The 16,397-nt window shown below is 51.2% G+C and overlaps 1 pseudogene; it reads left to right on the top strand.

Annotated features, from left to right (window-relative positions):
* The first annotated feature begins 15,363 nt into the window (after positions 1–15,363).
* LOC102953281 lies at positions 15,364–16,074 on the top strand (annotated as a pseudogene).
* Positions 16,075–16,397: the final 323 nt, after the last annotated feature.

Here is a 16,397-nt window from a genome sequence, read left to right as displayed (position 1 = left end):
GTGAGGCGTGTCTCACGCACCTTCTGCCAGGCACAGAGCTTTAATTACTTCTCAGGAGGCAGGAAGAAGGGGCCTATAGAACCGGGCGTGACAGCCAGGTACGCCAGCAGGGAGGGGGACTTCTCAAGCAGACGCTGCTGCTCTCTGCCTGTGAAAACGCCGGCTCCAATTCAAAGGTATCAAATATTTGCCTAGCTGTTCAACATTTCTTCAAATAATATACTCACGGCTAATTCATATCTAGACTCGATGTCTTCATCTCTCCCAGGCCTCCCTCCTGGATTAGCGTGTCTTGTCTATTCTGGGAGAAAGTTGTCCTACATTCTAAAAATAGGCCCTGGAGTCTGGACACTGGCATGCACAGTCAGCAGAGGCTCTTTTACTTATCTTGAGGGCCGTCCTGTGGGGACAGGTGCAGCAGAGCCCAGAGACACATCCGTGAAACAGCCAGTGTGGGCGCCCAGGTGCATGGAGGAGGCTGGGTCCTCGCGAGATGTCTGTTCTGGCTGCTGGCTTCCGAGTGAGGCGGTGGTCTGTTCCCAAGGACCCCCCTCCCAGCCTGGCTCTTTGACATTTGAGGGCAGTACAAGACTTTCACATCAGAGGCAAGGTCCTTTCTGTCCACATACAGGTCCCTTTCTTCCTCAGAGTTAGAAGCCCAGGATGTCCCTGTGTCAGCCAGGACCTGGCAAGAAGCAGGTGGCATGCTCGTTCAGGCCATTCAGGGAGAGCTTAATGAAGGGACATCTTTACAAAGGGGAGCCCAGGAAGGAGGGATGGCACTCTGGGTCTGGTAACAGGGGGGGCTCTTCCCACCCTGGGTTGCAGGGCCAAGAGAGGAGAAGCCACCTGAATCTGGAGGTGGAGAGTGCCATCCGACAGGGGAGGTGATCTTGGGATCAGGATCTTGGGATCTTGGGTTGGCCGCCCAACCACTCCCCGGTCCATGCCAGGGCTCCCCAAGCTCAAACCCACCCACAAGGCAGAGTTATGTGTGGATGTGTCCATGCAGGGGACCTGCTGGGGGAGGTAGTCAGAGCAGGTGAGGGAGGGTGCAGAAGAGGAGATGGTCAGCTCCCTGTCCCTTTCTTGGGACCTCTCCACCTCGCTCCCCACCTTCTGTCTCTCCTTGTACCAGTCATTATTTCTCTGATAGCCTCACCATCTGCATTTCGGACTGACTCCCCTTCTCTTTGTTTTCCTCCAGCTATATCTTCCCCACTTTCTGCGCCCTGAAGGAGGGCGGGTGGGTGCCCATGCCCCCTTCCCAATTGATGGAGTTGTAGGGGGTTCCAACCGTTCTCCCCATGGTCACCTGCCAATGCTAGAGGAGGGGGAGCAGCCTGGCCCTGGAGACCGGCTTCATGTGACTCTCTGCTCTTCCTCCTCTGCACTGCTCTAAATGAGGCCAATCAGGGCTGCTTTCATTTTATTACTTCAAGGACTTCCTCATCCACTTCCTTTCATCCTTCTTGCCGCTCTGGCCTGGAATTAGGGAGGAGGAGTTGTAGAACTCTAACGGCCCCACAGCCCTAATGAGAGCTCCCCCTGGGTGCCCAGCCTGCACACGTGCTGTGGGGGGGCCTGCGCTCAAGGAGTCACAGCAGATGGGGGCTGGACCCACCACCCATTCACACAGTCACTTGACAGAATGCACCCAGGGCCACCGCGCTCGGGCCCTGCGTGAGACCCCGGTTGTATATACAACAATGAAGGATTTAGTGTCTGCTCTTGACAAATACAGATATGTACCCTGTGTACTGTGTGACACAATGCATAAGCTCGTCTAAGCCTCAATTTCCTCTTCTGTTAAATGGGGGAGACATCCCTAACCCCAGGCTTGCTTAGGGGTGATGGGAGACCACAGGGGGGCTGTTAAATGACAGCAACTTGTGCCCCATCCATGTACATAAAAGGTAAAACCTCAAAAGGAAGGTGGGGCCTCCCAGTTGGGGGCCGAGGATGCAGACCTCAGATAGCAGGGGGAGGGACAGATGTGGACCCAGACCTCCAACTTCAGCTCTGGTTTTAAATGGAATAAAATAATCCCCCGAATAAATAACCCCTCGATGAGGCAGGTCCCCTTGTGAGGTCACTCCTAGTAACAGATCTCACCACGGCACAGAGAATGTTCTGCTCCCCCTATCTGGGGATGATATATACAGCCAGGTAATGCAAAATGAATTTTCATGTTATTTTTGCTTATTTTTTAAGTCCATTGGGTGCATCGCGGCTGATCGCTGTTCTGACATTTTTCTTCCCTCATTAAGAAAGATGCCCCTGGTGAGTTACCTGAGTCGGGCTCAGAGCAGAAAATAAATATCGCTGGCATCCACTTTCCTGTGCTCTCTGGGTGTAATTAAGAAAAAGGCACCTGCAGGAGACAGAAAGAACAGGGCAGAAAACGGCCAAGTGGTTACCCTTCACAAGAACTTTAAAACCATGGTCTTTAAAACCATCCAAATGTCACCCCTTCCATGACCTCCTTCCTGACCTGTTGGGGCCTCCCTCCACCTTTGCACCCTAACGCTATTCCGTTCCACTGTGGTTTGCTTTCCTTTAGCATATATATCTCTTATCCCTGCTGTGGTAGACAGCCCTGTTCTTCCCTCTGTCCAAGGTACCTGATTTTCTTTTGGGACCCACAGTTCCTGGGAACCCCATGCAATCTGGGTGGAGCCTGCCTGTGCCCCAGGAGACAACCAAACCAGGGCAGTCAGACTTGTCTCAGGACTTGCCAGGAAATGCTTCATGAAATACTCTTGGGCTGAAGCTTAGCCTGGGGCCATGGCCATTTTGACTTCGGGGAGAAATTGTCTTGAGAAGGAAGCCAGACAGGGGTGCCTGGCTGGCTAAGTCAATAGAGCATGTGACTCTTGATCTCAGGGTCTTGAGTTTGAGCCTTACGTTGGTGGTAGAGGTTACTTTTAGGAGGAGGAGTGGGAGGAGGAGAAGAAACTGGACTGCTGAGCCTCTCATGAGAACTTGGGACCCGGTGTCCCATGTGTGCCCTGGATCTGGAGCCTGCTGGATCTTGCAGACAGGCATTATGGGGACCCTCCCATCTTGCCTCACTCACTCTCACTGTGCCCAGCCACTGCCTATGGTTCAGGGAGCTTGTCATTGGGTCCGTCTCCAGAGGAGGCAGAACTGGCACCTTGGGCTCAGTGCTCAGGGCTGCAGCTCAGGAACGTTGGTAATGCCCTGGCTTCCTGTTTTACAGCCAGAAGTGTTCCATAAATGGCACAGCTCCTTCAGTGAGCTAAGTCCCCACTTCCTTCTGGGTCTGACGCCCCCACCAGTGATCTCAGAACCCAGGGTGTGAGACTCAGTTCATCCCCTGGGCCAGCTGACCTGCTTCAGGGCCACATTTGCCACCTTCACCTTGGGCTTTTGTTCTGCATCTCTGCAGAGGGCTCGCATGCCAGGGTTTCTCTTTCTGTTCTGATCCCGCTGCCCCACTTTGGGCCCCTTTCCCCTGTCTTGTCTTGTCCTCTTTCCTCTATAACCTTTAGGCATGTTCACCAAATTGTGAGCATCTATTAGGCACCTGGTGTACACAGCCCAAGCAGAGGCTTCCCTGACAGCCTGTGTGACTTGAGTTCCCACCGTGTTCTCTCTCAGGGTGCCCCATTCTTTTCCTACGCAGCAGTTATCACCCTTTATCATTGTTTTTTGTAAGTGGTTTTTTGTTTACTGGATTCACTGCTGTCTCTTCAGTTATTCAGTTCTCAGAAGACGGAAACTTTTATTATTTTTTGCCTTACACTTAAGTCAGGGACTGGCACACAGGACCCTCAAGAAACATCCATGGCATGACCCTGTGGGTGAACGTGAGGGGACCGGGCCCTGGCCCTGGTGCTGAAGCGCAGCATTGCAGACTGGGCCTGAGGCTGTTCCCACAAGGCTGGGCATCGGGTGGGCGGAGTGCTGTGGAGTGAGGGGTGGACCCAGGCCTCCAGACAGCTGTGGAGTGTCCTTGTGCAGACCAGACCCAGAGCCCAGAGCCCTGAGAAGACACGAAGCCTGCTGGGTGGACATGCTCACTGGGTAAACTCTTGTGGCTGAAACACAGGGGATTTCAGAGACATGTAGAAGTGGGAGAATGGGGAATTCTGTTCACTGTTCGGTCATGTTCATCTGCTGATTGCTCTCTGGTCACAGCTCCCCAGGAAGAAAGGCAGCTCCCTGGGTCCCTGGGGCAGAGGTGGGCTGTGATGCCTCTGGTCTAAACTGCATCATTTGGCACAGGGCTGCTCTGCATGACAGGTGACTAATAATGCTTATCCCCCACAGGAAATGGCTTGTGAGTGTCCAAGTGTCCTATGTGCAGTGCCCAGTTTCAGGTCTGGGGTTAGTGTGGTGGGCAGAGTAGCCCAGTGAATGACCTGGCACCCATCCAGCATGACGTTATCCAACAAAGGAAGGTTGATTTTATCCCAAGGGGCCACCTCAGTGGTCTCTAAATGTGCTATTCACACCTCACGGCTGGCCCCAGGGGCCCCACACATGAGGCTGGTTCTAGCTGGGTGGGAGGTGTAGGGCATTAAGCTTTGGTCTGAATTGCAGCCTTACCACTTAGTGATGAGCGGTGTGGGCAAGCTCCCTGACTTTGCCCAAGCGCACTTCCTGCACCTGAGAAAACTCTTGTGAGGCGTGGGGGGGGGGGCTTGTCGACACCTGGGCCCACAGTGAGGCCATCTCCCCATGGCTGCCCCCCGCCCTGGGCTCGGGGCTCCTCTGTCTCCTCTGCAGCTTTGCCTCCAGTACAGCAGGCAGCAGCTGCCCGTGCCAGTGTCTGTAGAGCATGCGTTCTTGGCCTCCCTGCCCGGTTGTGCTTCCTGGACGGCAGGGACTTGGTATGTCTGGATGCTGTCCTTCTTCCTGCTTTACCACCGAGGGCCCAACACCGGGCCTTGTGCATGCTTGGTGCTCAGAAGGCATTTGATGAGTGAGTGGTGTATAAATGACTCATAGGAATTCAATCCATGTTAGCAGAAATACCAAACCGCTTTGCTAACTTCCCCCAAACTACCTGCCACCCTTCATCAGCACTTGGCCCGCTAGCAGGGAGAAGGGCCTTTACTTAATCTTGGGACCAGCCGGCCAGGAGAGCGAGGCCCACCCGGCTTAGCGCCTCAAACCACAGATGCAGGACTGATGGTGCCCTCAGAAGCTCACACTGGGCCTCCTCAGGGCCCCATCTGTAGAGGAGGTCTTTCTGTAAGCAGCTGCAGTGGAACCCGGAGGCTGCAGGGGCTCCACGCCCCCTGCCTTCTGTGTTGGCCAGTAGATGGGGAGCTAGTGACCAGACCCAGCTCCCTCTCCCGCACACGTGGGCCAGTACTTGGAATCTATGATGCCTGATGAAGGCTACGTTAGCCAGGCTCCCAATGGGGAGCCAGTCTCTGCCACTTGCAGGAGCCAGGCAACCCTGAGAGCCAGGGCTCCGGGGGCGAGGAATGAGGTTTTGACTTTAAATCTGGCCGTTCTCATGTCATTCCAGCCCCGTTCCCCAGAAATAAGCTGGTCCAGTCTGCCATCTTTCCAGACAGTTCCTGTTGAAGCAGAAATAGTCCAAATTCTAAATGTCTAGACACTGACATATGGGGTTTCTTGATATTGTTTTCATACAGGAAAACTTGCTCTGAAAAACACAGCTACACACAGCCACTCACACACCACCGGCCCCACGCACAAAATCCTGATTTTCAAAATGTTCAGAGCCCTTCCTGAACTTGCCTGAGAGATGATGTCATCAGAGTTTGTTACTGGGGAGTTTTAGAGATCTTTCTTTAAACACACACACATGCACAGGCACCCCGACACACACAACACTGACAATTTGTCTTCTCTCATCTTCCCAACAGCAGGGGGGTCCGGCCCTTGAATATGTATGGGCCTTTGCTGCATGCTAGAAAATGAGGCACCTGAGTTCATGGGCGCTGTGAACGGGGGGCAGACAGCCCAAGGATGGGAGACAGGTGCCCTAGGCAGGGAACCAGGACACAACACTGGGAAGTCTCTTTAGCTCATTTTGTTCATCAGTAAACTGGGAATAGTAGTTCCTTCCTTGCTTGCGAGATGTGAAAATCTCTGCAGGAGATTGGATAAACAGAGGTTGCCGCTGTGACGTTGGAGATGGGAAAGCAGCAAGAATGACCATCTGGGCTCTGGAACGAGCTGTCTGTGCTTGAATCTTGCCTCTGCCCATTGCTAGCTATGTGACCTTGGTGGAGCTACTTAACCTTTCTGTGCCTCTGGCTCCTCAGCTATAAAGTACCGATAACATGAATAGCTGTGACCTCATCAGGTTTTCGTGAGGACCGGATAAGTTCATAGGAGTTGGCTGGTCCGTGCGGAGGCGCTGACACCCAGTGCCTGGTGTGCCATAATTACTGCCTCCTCCCAGTAGGGTCCCTCTTTCTACCCAGAGTCTTCTCTAGGACATGGCCCTCAAGCCTGGGCCTCCCAAGGGTCAGGAGAAGCCTGGGCCACTTCCACTTGTGCAAGCGTCCAGTATATGAAGTCATAACAAAATGCCAAAGCAAGGTTACACAAGTTAAGGTAAACTGAATACATTTACATAAAGCAATTCAGTGGTTTTCGACAGACACACAGAGACTCCCTGGAAACCCTCACTGGACACAGTGGCAACACTATGATGTTCGTCAGGAATGGATGGCCTGGGAGAAAAGGTTCTCCTTCCCTTTGCCCTAGCCTGCCCTTAACAGGCCTTGTCTTGAGGTATTCGTGTATCCCATAAATAGGAAGAACAGAAATATCCCTGACTTCCAGCCTGGGCAGAGGCAGAGACTAAGGGCTGGGGGGTCCGGAGGATGGCTAGTGCCCAGCTGGGAACCTGCATTTCCTTGGAGCATGCTAAGGTGCTGGGTGGCCGCAGGGAGGAAGCAGGTGGGGTGCCCTGCACAGCTGTGTGCGGAGGGGCCATGGGGGGAGGGGCAGCCGAAGCAGCCACATCGGGGAGGCCATGGACTTGTTGCTGGACTGGCCTCCTTGGGAAGCACCCCCTCCTCCCCAGTCACCCCAGGGTTGTCCAAGAGCCTGGGGAGGATGATTTAAAATGACTTGCAGCTCAGGGCTCCTGGCTGGCTCAGTTCGATAAGCATCCAACTCTTGGTTTCGGCTCAGGTCATGATCTCGCAGTTTGTGAGTTAAAGCCCCACGTTGGGCTCTGAGCTGACTGCATGGAGCCTGCTTGGGATCCCTTCTCTCTCTCTCTCTCTCTCTCCCTCTCTCTCTCTGCCCCTCCCCTGCTCACACACTTTCCCTCAAAATAAATAAACAAGCTTAAAAAAATTAAAAAATAAAATAAAATGACTAGCAGCTTAAATGACTCTGAAAAGTTTCTATTCCCAGTGTGTCCCCATGCTCCCTGGGATTGAGTGACAGGAGTTCAGTTTTACAAATCTAGCCAACACCCAGCTCCTGTGGTGGCAGGAAGCTCCAGCTTCGACACCTGCTTCCTCCCTGGTTGGCCCTCTCCCTGACTCCCTGGGACCTGGGGTGTTCTCTGCATGATCTGCTCTACAGGTGTCTTGGGGCTCAGCCAGGAAGTTCCTGGCCGGCAGGGTCAGAATCTGGTTCTCATCTTCTTCCCAGGACCCCCACCTAGCCCCTGGGTTCCTCAATCCTGGCTGTGCATGGCTGTCACCTGGGGGGTGGGGGTCTTTAAAATGCCAGCACCTGCTTCGGCACCCCCCCACCCCCAATGCAGAACAACAGTGCATGTTACCCCAGTCAGGCCCAGGCATGCCTCAGTTGCATATTTGACCTGCACGCCCACTATGGAACCTAAACCCAGGCTGGGGGCTGCTTCCAGAAGGGTTCTGAGAAGAGGATTCAGGTCCAGAGAGGTAGCTTTCCAGCGCAGCCACAACAGGAATGCCAGCGGGTGACAGAGACTCTTTGCACCGTGAAGGCTGTGAGTCTGATCAAACAAGATTTAGCTCCAAATCCAGCCTGATTTACCGAAGTACAACTGTGGGCCAAGTGCTTGTTCGGGCATTATCACCTCCCTCCTTGCCACAACATACCCATCTTTTTGAGTGTATGGGGCCAGAAGGGCTCTATGTTAGAACAGGGAGCATCAGGCTGGCAGGGAATCCATCCCGGCTTGTTCCCAGGAAATTGATCTTTATGCAGAGTGGCTCGAATGCCCATACATCCTTTGGTCCAGCTTGGAGTTTCCTAAACTCGAGGACACATAAGTTTTACTACGCAGAACTGGGAGCCTGGAACTGTACATGCTGTGCCGTGGGTGATTCCGGGGGCCTTCAGGGTAACACTGAAGTGTGCAGAACTCTGCGGTGACTGGGGGCGGCAGTCTGACAGCCCGGCTGCAGTGACCTGCCCACCTCCTGCTCCCCATGTCATTTCCACTTGGCTCCCTTCTCTCTCTCTCTATCCTCGGCCATCAAGACTTTCTCTTGTCCCTCACCTGGCCAGATTTGTTCACAGCTGCAGCCACAGCACCTACAATTGTGCCTGGGGCAAGGTTGTTTCCTGATGAGCATTTGTTGTTCTTGACAAATGCTGAGGATGGCAGGTGCTCCCAGAGCTAACAGTGAATTTGGGTAGATGGACGGGACAGACGGTCAGCTCAGGACCCCTGTGGGAGGTTCTGGGGATGCCCTGCCCCTGCCCTTCAGCATTCGCTGTTCCCCGCATGCAGCTGAGCCCGTGTCTGGTGCTCTGCTTTGGGGACCCGAGATGGCCTGGCCGAGGGGGCCTGCTGTGCCTGTGTGCAGAACAGGTGGGAAGTGCCAGCTGTTGCAACTCAGGGAATAGCCTCCAGTCGGTGACAAAAGAAGCTGTGGATAAATAGCCCAGTTCCCTTGTCCTCCGGATGGGCTGTGTCCCAGGTCCCCGCGGTAGGACTGCGTGGGTTCCTCCACTCTGGACTGGCCTCCTTCCTTCCGCTTCCCTGCCTCACAGTGCCAGCCTCCCACGGACAGTGCCTGGAAGAACCACCCTTGGCACAGTCTACCCAGCAGCCTTTCAGTGAAGGAGCCACCCAGGGCGAGGGAGGCACCCTGAGGCTCTAATGACTGCTTGTGGAGAGCCCGTCCCTAGGAGGACAGTAGTGACCTGGTGGTTCCCTTTGCTCTAGTGTTGGATCTCAGGTTCCTGGGGAAAGTGACTCCTTTGGCTTCCTGGCTTGGACCCACAGACAAACTGAACAAGGTGAAAAAAGTTGTCATTTGGAAAAGTCTTGTGGCCAAAGGCTGCAGGGGGATGGGGCTTGGGAGAGACGGGGCTGAAATGCCTGGAGAAGCCAGGGAAGCCACTCCTTCCGGAACAAACTTCCCAGCCCGGACACAGGCGACAGCCACCCATGGGAGCAAAGAAAGTTTCGCTGCTCCTCCCTCCCAGAGATATTTCCAAGAGCTTTATTTTTCTCGCCAGTTGGCTAAGAAGCAAAAAAGGAACAATAGATTCAAGCTGAAATAATTTGCATTTATGATGAACACAAGGAATATCTACCTTGCATTTTCCTAAAAAAGAAAAATTAAACCCCGTTTTTAATTAACTGATAAACTATTAATCAAATTTTTGCAATGTTAGGTGACACATTATTCATTTAGATAGAATGACTGTGAACTTAAACTAATCAAATCTGATTTGCCCACATAGGCTTGATTGAAATACATTTTAACTAGCATATACAAAGAGAAAATCTTGGATTTCTTACCTAATCTTCAGAGTATACTGCTGAGTTAATAAGGGCAGTTTTTTTTTTTTAAATGAGACCACCATTTCTTCATCTGCATATCAAAATCAAGAGGAACTTAATTGCAAAACACATATTCCTGAAATCTAATCATTACACTGCTTTAGGGTATTTTATTGAAGCATGTTAAATTATGGACAGAATATTAATGATGGAGCTAATCAAACCCAATTAGTCACTTCTAACAATAGTCACATAAATATACAAGTCAGGTACTAAAGTACTGTAGATATGATGTAAAATTGTTAAAATATTAAATGTATGGGATATTTATGAAATATTCATGTAGAATTTAAAGCCAAAAATTATCGGATAAGTCCCTTTAAAGAAAACAGGTTTGGCAGTGTCCTACGATATTTGTCTAGAATTCACAAGTTTTCACCTATTCTCCAGGTACATTTGAATCCAGGGGATTAGCGAGTCTATAATCAATCAATCAGCAAATTCTAATAAGATGACTTACCATATTCATGACCCAGTATTTCACTCCTGCATCCAGAGACTTTTTTCAGTCTTTTGTTTTCTGACTTTTTCAAGGCCTGGTGGAAGGGTAGGTCTGGAGTCTCGGGGCCTTGGGAAAGCTGATGGAGGGCTGGATAGAGTGTTCTGAGTCCATGGTGTTTCCTCCCCACCCCCATCCCCATGCCCAGGGCGAAGCCAGGCAGGACAAGGCGGGGAAGCTGCTGTCTGGTGGACCTTCTCCTCCTCCCATTGGTGAGGTGTCAGGAAAGGATGCTAAGAGGCCCAGGGGAGTTCCAGCCGTGGCCTATGAGGAGTCTTGGTGGAAGATTCCAAGCCCGGGAGCTGGACCAAAGCAGGTAGGCAGCACCAGATATGGGAATCCCCTCTGCAGAGACCTCCCCCCGCCCTGTTCCCTTCCAAGCATGGCTGCATGGTCCCAGACCAGCACCCACACAGACCTGCATGGCAATTTCACCCAGGGCTAGCTCCCAGGGCTTCACTAGTCAAGGAAGCTGTCAAGCTTCACAATTCTCTTTACTGGCCCTCGTCCGATCCTAGTGTCCCATCCAGACCCCTGCTTTCCCCTCTCCTGTCCCTCTTTCCGGAACGCTGCCCTCCTGCCTCTCATGCTGGAGTCTCAGTTCTGGGCAGACAGTGGTCCTGTGGCACAGGTCCCTGCTCTGGCCAAACATCCCAAGTGACGCATTAGAGCGATAGTAGCCGCTGTCCCCCCGACCCATGCATCTCCCCGTCTATCTATCGTATAAACCAAGGAGGAGCATGTCCTAGACCCTGTGCTGGACCATCCCTAAACTCAGGGAGCACAGAAAAGAAGCAGAAGTTTTACTGCTTTTTCCTGTACGTCACGCATGTTCCTGCTGCAGATAACAGCATCTCCGTTTTCCTTCAAAGAGCCCCTCTGCCCCCACTTTGAGCCTCTAAGGTTTGGGGGCTGCTCCACTCCCTGGAGTCACAGTGGGCAGATGACCCAGGCCTGCCAGTAGTGCTCCACCCCTTTGTCCCTGTGATAGGCTTCCGGGTGGGAATGTGATCTGGATGTAATCTTGGGGGTTTTGCTGGAACTATAAGGAAAGAGAACCCCTTTTCTGCTGGGGCGTCCTGGGAGCAGAGGCTGGGGCCGCAGCACGCACAGAGACTAACGCAGAGGAGAGAACAAGTCCCAATGACATTGCTTGAGCTCCCCAATTCCGCTGTGCCCGAAAGGCTAGTTACCTGCGCCAATAAGTCTCCCCTCTTTTCCTTTTTTTTTTTCCCTTAGCCAGTTGGAGTTGTGTTTCCTGGCACTTGCAACCCAAAGAGTCACGGTTAATGGACAGGAGAGAAACAGAAGAGGTACAATCTAGATGCTCAGATGAGGTAGTGTGCGGTGTCAGCAGCAGGACACGGCCTTGGAGCTTCTGCAGCTTGTGGGACTGGAAGGTGGACAGAAATCAGGCTCTGGTTCTTGACTGACAGGTCACCCCCGGGTGCCCCTTTGTGATCTGTGAGGGAGGACAAGCGGAGTAAATGTGGTCACCCTGCGAGAGAGGGGGTCATGGTGTGGACACATTGAGCATCATTGTGGCATCCAGGGCCCGACATGTGGCTCAATGAACAGTTGCAGGTGTGCACAGGTTGATATATTCTAGCAAGTTTACATGCCAGACTAGTACTGAAGATACAAGCTCCTTCTGGCAAGAATCCCCTTCTTGCCTGGTACCCATGGCTCTCCGCGGATGGCCCCACGCATACTCCTGCTGTGGTTGCACCTCTGAGTTTATGAGTGCCCGAGCACCTTCCCCAGCCTCTGGAACCCTCCATCCCTCTGTCTTCTCCTTCCGCGAGGCCCAGAAGGACACCTCCTCCATGAAGCCTGCCCTTGGATCTAACTTGTTTTTATGGATCTCTCATGACCTTGGCTTTCCATGCCTTGGAGTGGGAAGGGGAAATCTTGGGGCAGACACGACATCCACGTTTGGGTGTAGGCAGCAGCGGAGACTGAGGGTCAGACTACAGATGCAGAGTTAAAAATAAAGAGCTTAGCAGAAGCCAACCACCTCACCAGAGATGAGCAGGGGAATTTGCAGCAGGGCTATGGGACTCCTCACAGGACATGGAGTTGTGTTCACATCATGCACTTCTTTCTTTTTAAGTTTTTAAGAATGTTTCTTTATTTTTGAGAGAGAGACAGAATGCGAGCGAGGGAAGGGCAGAGAGAAAAGGGGGCACAGAATCTGAAGCACACTCTGGGCTCTGAGCTGTCAGCGCAGAGACCAACTCGGGACTCGAAGCCATGAACCATGAGAGCATGACCTCAGCCGAAGTTGGACACTCAACCGACTGAGCCACCCAAGTGCCCCTCACTTCATGCACTTCTAATCTCTATGGACAGGGCGACGCCCTTGACCTGAGTGTAGGCCTGCAACCCAGGTCTCCTACCAGACCATGAGCCCCCAAGGGCGGGCAAGGAGCTGGCCTGTTTCTATCAGCCTTCTGGTGACATCAGGACTGTTGGTTGGTGGACAACTCCAGACTCTGAGAACTTTCCGGAGGCTCTGAGACCCCAGTCTCATGTTTCCCAAACCAGGCTCTAATTGAGATTTAGTTTGGGGTCAGCATGTGGCCTACATTTGTGGGCCGTTGGTACAACTTCACACCAGGCTAAGCTGCCTTTTTGTTCATGTATTTTTGAATAATTTTTAAAAATCAGATAATAATCATAAATTCATAAAAATCATAAACACCAGTTAACATTTTTCTTTTTGCCATTTCTGTCTCACACATAGACGCCTGATGCCAGGCACCGTGTCATTTCCAGGTAGTGAGTGTCCTTCTTCATGTTTCCTTGGCCACATGTGTAAGCAAATCTAGGAATCGTCCAGAAGTGCCATAGCACCTTTGCCTTTTTTCTTTGTTGCCAAATTTACATTCCTACCATAATGTGTGAGGGTTTCCCCAGACCTTCTCTGACCCATGGTATCATTAGGCTTAAATGTTTTTTCTTATCTCATGGGTATGAAATAGTAGCTCATGGTTGATTTAATGTGTATCTTCCCAATTGCTAGAAGCCCCATGTGCCTTTTCAGGCAATTTTTAATCCACCCCATCATCACGCTGGTCTCCTCCCTCTCAAGACTGGGCTCCTGTAGGAGGCACAGCTGCTGTGTGTTTCAGGTAAGCAACTTAGCCTCCATGTCCTTGTCTGTGAAATGGACAAAACAATGGCTAATTCATGAGGTTTAGACAATGCAGACCAGCTATTTCAGCCTCATAGGGTCCAAAGCTGATGAGTGGACCACAGTCTGTCTTACTTCTGCAAGGAATCAGGCCTGGGGTGACGCTCTCATTTTTGTCAGGAGGAAGGGAATCTGCATTGATGAGTCGAGGGTGCCATTTCAATTCAAGCAGTGCTTCTCTGAAGCTGGGGTAGCAGAGAAAAGTGAACCTTCTCCCTGCAGGAAGCTGGGGAGGAGGAGGTGGGCAAGGAGGAGGAGATCAGGAACCACATTCAGAGTCCCATTTTTGGGGGTTGGAGAACCTGTGTGCTTCAAGGTCCCCTGCTCCTGTTGGCAGGCCTCCATCTGTTCTCCATATAGCCCAGGCAAGTGGCCTTTCCTACCTGGGGGCCTTGGCAGACGTATGAAGGGGAGGCAGAGCCCAGGGTCAGGTCAGGCTGACACCACCAAAAGGAAGCATCTGTTGTGGGAGACATACCTGACAGATGATTTATTTCTGCCCTAAGTTCCCCAACGGCCCAGCCTTATCTCTGCTTTGCAAGGCCTCCCAGGCCCCAAGGCAGAAGAACTCTGCTTCACTCAAGGCAGCAGAGAACCATCTAGGGGACTGCCTGAATTTCCTAGAAAATTTTTCTGGGAACATCCCGAAGCAACCTATTAGCCATCAAAGCACCAACAAATTACCTGAACTTTTCAACTACCCGAAAAGCAGTAGCAAATCACCTTCAAAGGCACTCATTTCAGAGGTACAATTTGATGAGTTTTGGCAAATACGTATACTTGTCTAACCAGACCTAAACCTTCCAAAATGCATGATTTCTATGGGCTTTGATACAATTAGTTGAAAACATGACATTGCAGTTTTTCCCAATCAGTGAGCAAGAACACTGACCCACATCAGGGAAGACCAGCATTCCCTGGCTGGATTTTAACAGAAACTATAGTTGGTAGACAGACTGGAAAGTGAGCACATGATTTATTGATGCCTGTTCCCCATTTGGATTCACATAGCTTTCTGAAGTGCCTTTTTAGTTATCAAAACCATGAAGCCAAGTATCAGGAACCAGGCTTCCGAATTGCTGCCTCACAAAGTGTTCATCAAGATTTTCGAAAATAATGAAGAACAATTAATCACACTGGCACTCACTAAGAATATCATAATTAATATTTGGGTGAGAGCAAAACGATTGTGTTAATAAATATATTATTTTAAATGTTTATCTTGTCTTTGTAAAATGTGTATTTTGTGTGTGTCTTGTTACAAATGAATGAAATAGTACCATAAGATACAGCAGACCCAGAGACAAGGACCTGGGTACAGGTTGGTTGTTCATCTGGGAGGTGGTTTCAGGAAGTGGGAGGGAGGCCATGGGGTAGGGAGACAGAGAAGGATGCAGTAGTAATGGGTTGGCTCACTCCCACAGAGGCTGTGTGAGGCTTCATGAGGAATGCATTCCAAGCATCCCATAGAGAGATGGGGAAGTTGGGAAATTGTCCTTTGGGACACTTTCCTTCTTTGGTTGAGAGTTGCTCTTGGGATGTTAACTTTTTGCCACTTTCAGGCTCCCCAAAAGCTTGGGTGGTGCTGGAAAAGCCTTTAGTCTGACAACCATTGGTGGTGGAAGCTGTCATCTGTGTGGGAAGGAACCACCCTAACTGTTGCCAAACTCAGCCACGGGCTGAGGAGATATGGGGTGGCCATCTACAGTGTTCACTAAAAGCTCTGTCTGCGCTTGTAAATATCTGACTGAAAACATGCATCTAAAACTGAATGGAGATCACTAACCCGGAGACTGTTCAGAAGGCCATGATCAACCAGTGACTGGGAACCACTGGTCTTTGAATCCAAACTCCACCCTTGTTATTAACAGTGAACGCATGCCTTTGCTTTAGGTGGCACACGGCAGCAAGATGGCGGGACAAATTTCCAAGAAGAGGAAGTTTGCAGCCGATGGCATCTTCAAAGTTGAACTGAATGGGTTTCTCACTCGGGAGCTGACTGAAGATAGCCATTCTATAGTTGAGGTCTGAGTTACACCAACCAGGACAGAAATCATTATCTTGGTCACCAGGATGCAGAATGTTCTTGGGCCAGTGGATCCAGGAATTGAGTGTTGTGGTTCAGAAGAGGTTTGGTTTCTCTGAGGTCAGTGCAGAGCTTTATGCTGAAAAGGTGGCCAAAAGAGGTCTGTGTGCTATCACCCAGGCAGAGTCTCCACCTACAAACTCCTAGGAGGCCTTGAGGTGCGGAGAGCGTGCTGTGGCGTCCACTCATCACGGAGAGTGGGGCCAAAGGCTGTGAGGTCGAGGGGTGTGGGAAACTCCAAGGACAGAGGACTAAATCCATGAATTTTGTGGATAGCCCGATGATTCGCAGGGGGAGCCCTGTTAACTAGTACTTTAACACTGCATGTGCTGCTGAGTCAGGGTATGCTGGGCGTCAAAGTGAAGACTGTGTTTCCCTGGGACCCAAGTGGTAAGACTGGCCCTAAGAAGCCCCTGCCTGATCACGTGAGCATTGTGGAACCCAAAGATGAGACACTACCTACCGTTCCCCTCTTGGAACAGAAGGGTGGGAAACCAGAGTCACCTGCCATGACACGGCCAGTGCCCATAGTGTAACAGGGTCTTGTTGGCAGCCGGATCTGGAGTCTGGATATAGCTTTGTAAATACTTTTAATAAAATCTTTAAAAAAGAAAAAAAAAACAGTGAAAGCACACCTGTCCTTCCTGGCCACAATCCACCCTGTTCCCCTGGCACCTAGCCCAGATTATTTTATGGGTGAACTCAGTTAAATCGTTAAGGAGCAGACAATAATCATGCTGCTTAAACTGTCCCGGAGCACGAAAAAGACCTACTATGTTCCTAGACAGAAAAGCTCGCTATTGAAATTATGGTCATTCCCTTTGTATTACTCGTCAGATTTAATGTCATTCTAATCAAA

This window comes from Panthera tigris, chromosome E2, assembly GCF_018350195.1.
Source record: "Panthera tigris isolate Pti1 chromosome E2, P.tigris_Pti1_mat1.1, whole genome shotgun sequence".
Classification (NCBI taxonomy): Eukaryota; Metazoa; Chordata; class Mammalia; order Carnivora; family Felidae; genus Panthera; species Panthera tigris.
This window is presented reverse-complemented; position numbering and strand designations above follow the sequence as displayed.